Raw genomic sequence first — 4,744 nt, forward strand, 5'->3', positions numbered from 1 at the left:
ATAGCATTTAAGAGCAAGTCTCCAACAAGGATGATGGTTTTTATTACGATTATGGTAATGGTAAGTGGTATTCTTTCCGTTTGGAAAGGGTACTTTTGGGTTAACAACTTGGGTTAATATTAAAACCTGGCTCTCTACTAGTAATAATTACCTGATCAACTAAAAGCAACTGCTTGACCTTAACCCCACATAAAGCTAGTCCACTACAGCCAAACGGGACATTTGCTGAGTACGTTGATGTGTACTCACCCTTGCTTTCACAAAACACCAGGTTGCCTTTGATGCAATCTATGCTCAGGTAAAGAAAGAGAAGAAGGCGTCGAGGCGGATCTCCAGGAGTTCCAGGACATCGACGAGTTCGAGGATTAGGCTAGCGACCTCCCCTAGTCAGCTGCCTGTGGTGGGTTGTTTACGTTGGCTACGTTTCGATTCTGTGTACTTTGATTTATATTATGTAAATGGCTCTAGTCTGTAATATTATTACTTACTCTTTACTGTAATTCGAAGCATTGTGCTATGATGAGTCATTTATGTAATCGTGTGTACGTGAATTTCTGATCCTGACACGTTTATGGTTCGCATTCGGTTTACCTTCCATAACTGGGTGTGACACCTCATCAAATTTGTCCCACTATTTTTTGAATTGTCTATGATTTTTGGCTCAATTTTCAAGCTTTGAGGTAAAAGAAAAAGCAAAACTTGTCAATAGTGTTGGGCCCAAACCGGCCCACGTGGCCTGCACAACAGGGCAAAGCCAGCCCATGGCTGGCAGCCCGCGCCCACACGCATGACTTTGCACGGAGGCCCTCGGCTTATTAAATAATCAGTCAAGACTCTACGCCATTATTTTTCTGTCTCTCTAACAATACACCGAGGCCCCTCACTTTATTCTCCTTCGCACAATCACCTCCTCTAAGTGTAACACCCCACTAATCACACACAATGGATGTTACCAAAAAAACCTTTCTACAAAACTTATGCAACACATAGAGAAAGAAAGTATTGCAAAATCCGGCAGCACCTCCCTTGAAAGTAGCATAACAAGGGAAGCATAAAGTTTATACAGGATATAAAAGACAGATAATTGACATAGTATAAACGAAATGCAACAGTAGAAATGAACATTCATGACCAGACAAAAGATAGACAACTCAGCCCACCAAACTAAACAGTTCAACTACCATGAAAGATTAGAATGTAATAATCCCCTAGACTTGATCCTCCTTGTTTAACATCATTATTAAGCAGTGGTTCCTTTATTTAAAAGTGTGGTGGATGTGCTGCTACATCCCTTCTTTCCCAAAGCAAAGATCAGGTGCCTGCATCAGACAATGCAAGAGTGAGATGACACATCTCAGCAAGTAAAAAAACAAACAACAGTTGGACAATGTAAGCCAACCGTGCATAAGCAACCACATGGTTTCCAACTTCTTTCTTAAATATTAATTTACAGCAAGTAAGCAAGTAATCAATTACTCAATGCCAAGATGAATTACAAAGTAAAGATCCACATTATCCACATCACCATAATAGGTTCCACACTTCTCTCATGAATGCACATGGCTACAGATGCAGTATGACTTCTGCCTTCATACCTCTAAGGATATGAAGCTGCATCATACCCCTTCTCGAGCAACATATGATGCTCACTGTACTGGTACGGTCGGACCATAAGATCGCGACGAAACTTCAATGCAATGGATGATGAATGCATTATGCATGTCAACAACATGAGTTCTTCCCAAATAAAATGTGCTAGACATATACTTCCACCCGTTTCACATAATAAACCACATGGGTAACATGATCAAACCACACCCTCCACATGTATAATCAATAAAACATGAATAATTTCAAACAACGGTACCCAATTAGGAATATGAATACGAACACAAATAGCACAAACATAATCAAGTATAAGACTCTTCAATCAACAGATGGAATAACCATCACTGTTTTACTTGCCTTCACCGGAAGTTTGGGCAAATCCCTAAGTACGATCCGGAAGTCCACCGCCTGTTTTTGACACACAACTTAGTGCACCAATTTCACACAATCAGGCTCATAAACGACGTCGCACCTACGCACAATCTCAAACCCCGCCGCGGGTAACATCTCTCCCCACACCCACCAAACTGCAGCGACGCTACTTAATAATTTCATAACTTTAAAATTATGACAGCAGTGGTAACAAACAAAAACTCCAGAGGCATCTACATAAAATTCCCCACAAGTTTTGTATACAATTTATAATTAAATTCCAATATCTAATTAGCCCAAAATAGTCCACAAGATAAACCCTGTAATCTATTTTTTTTTCTCTTTTGTACAGCGACATACCCGGATTCAAACAGCGGTATCTTTTACAATATAATTCCAAATCAAGCGCATAAGTACTCATTGGAAAGATAAGACAAAGCCCTACATGATTATCATACTTGTTATCACTAATTACCTACGAAAAATTCTCAGAAACTGCTAATACTACTGCTGTTCACCCACCTGAAAAATCTGTTTTTTGGACAGCAACATACCCGGATTCAAACAACGATATCTCCTAAATTATAACTCCGAATCGAGCGCATAAGTACTAGTTGGAAAGGTATGACAAAGCTCTATATAATTATCCCACTTATTCCCACTAATTAACCCACGAAAATTCCCAGAAATCCCTAGAACTACTGTTGTCCACCCACTCACAAAATTCCTGGACAGCATCTCTACCGATTCGCAAAGATAAACGCATAATCCAATTGATTGCAGCACAAAAACAACAAAAGTTAAACATGAATTCACCTTGGGTTCTTCCCTTCCTCCTTCCTTCTTCCTCCCTCCAAACTCCAATTGAGATCGCAGCCACACGACGGAGAACCACGCGGGAGGGCTGCACCTTGGAGAGGGGGAAGAGAAATGGGGGGCGGCTAGGGTTTTGGGTGGTGAGGGCTGCAAAGGTTTGAGGAGGAAGATGGGAGAGGGGGGAAGGGGTGGCGTCCAAGAGAAAGGGGAGGGGAAGGGGCGGCTGCAAAAATCCCAAGGAGAAAGGGGGGCGGCTAGGGTTAGGGGAGACTATTGGGCCGGATCAAGGTTCAAGGCCCAACTCGCTCATGTGACAGCTGCCAACCCCATCGCAAACAACTAACCAAAGAAATTCTACTGTTTTACAGGTGAATGTTTTCCATAAATTCCAAATTTCCAAAGCGCATCACCCAAATGAGGAAAAAGAACAAAAAGAATAACCTCCACTTCTCCTCTTTGCAAACCGGGTATCACACTAAAGGACTCCGATCAAACACCTGTGTCCGGTCGAGAAAACCGGTCGCCGGCGGCCCACTCCAGTGGTAGCAAGTGCTCAAGCATCATCCCTGAGCTAAGGCGACTTCAACCCATGCACTAATTTGACCACTACACCTTAGGGATCACCCTGACCATGGTGATGGGGGAACTAGGACTCCAGCGAGCCTGCTCCTAGCAACATAACATGATAGCGCTCGATTAAACAGTCTGGGAAGGATCAATGACTCACCATAGCTACGACGCTCGTGCACACTCGATAGGAGAACATTCGGGTTGGCCGGTCGACGAGGAGGTGGTCCGAAGCGGCATTCACCGGTGGCGACGTGATGTTTCTGAGGCTCTGCTACGGTAGAGTTCAATCGGGCGGGCTCATAATCATCACGGCATATAAAGGAACTCAGAACACACAAAGACTTGGGTGTGTTTATCTCGAAGAGTGTTGGCTATGGTGGGGCAGGTGCGAGAGGGCACGACGAGGTCCGATGGGGTCAAGGCATGTTGTGGCAAGGTCAGGCAAAGTCAGACTTCTATGCTTGGGCTATACGGCCAAAAGGGGATGGCAGACCAAGGTGCACGACCAATTTCAACAAAGGAGATAGGGACACGACGAATTTTCCTCCTTTCCTAAACGCTGTGACTACACAGCGAGACCCGATCACCATCTGTGGATCTTTGCGGTGGCTATGGACAACACGAGCCGACTTGCCACCTGCTGCTACCAGACCAGAACACACCACCATGCAAGGTCACCACGTAAGGTTAACAACTCAGTCAGATGATGGTCATGGCGCTAGGACACGAGGGCAGGCAGACAGACACCGGATGAACACTGCTGGAGGGTACCGTTGGGCATGCTTGACACCACACCATGGCAGTGAACCTGTCCAAGTTACACCCCCAAATATCTCACTTATCTCCCGTACTCAGATTTCATAGTGGCGTCGATATTTTCCTCAGATATTTGGGAATCACTGAACTGCTTTAGCTGGTCTGATCCTCCCTGTTCATTCCCCCGCACCCCCCCCCCCCCCCCCCTTTTCCCATTCCTGTTAAGAACAGACCAGTCCCCTATAATCAAACTTGCTCAATAACTAAGGCTCTTCAAGTTTGTTACAAGAATCTAGGATCCAAACTGCATATATCACAAGTTATGGTGTCCAAGAGTCAACCACATTTCACTGAACCAGGTTTCAGTTCTCCGAATCCAGTTCAGAGTTCACACCGACTGACAGTGCCACTTCTTGGTCATTTACTCCGAATTTTGTGTAGCACAAGACCAACATTTGTTTCCTTTCATTTTGAAGAATTAGAATCTTACTATGTAATAGGCTATTTTTTTAGAATGTGACATTCCACCACTTTCCAAAGTTATCATATAAGACTATCTCAAATTCTTGAGGTGAGAGATGAAAATTGATTCTATAGATTTACATGCTATTTTTCTAATGTA

General features: G+C 43.8%; 1 long non-coding RNA gene across 1 annotated transcript; it reads right to left on the reverse strand.

Moving 5' to 3' along the window:
- Positions 1 to 987: 987 nt before the first annotated feature.
- Positions 988 to 3,850, reverse strand: LOC109945513 (uncharacterized). The gene is made up of 2 exons (XR_002268714.3): positions 3,524 to 3,850; positions 988 to 1,319 (listed from the first exon to the last, which is right to left on the reverse strand). It is a non-coding gene; the product is annotated as an uncharacterized lncRNA (long non-coding RNA).
- Between the last annotated feature and the right edge of the window lie 894 nt (positions 3,851 to 4,744).

The sequence above is a fragment of the Zea mays genome, chromosome 4 (genome assembly GCF_902167145.1).
Source record: "Zea mays cultivar B73 chromosome 4, Zm-B73-REFERENCE-NAM-5.0, whole genome shotgun sequence".
Lineage (NCBI taxonomy): Eukaryota > Viridiplantae > Streptophyta > Magnoliopsida > Poales > Poaceae > Zea > Zea mays.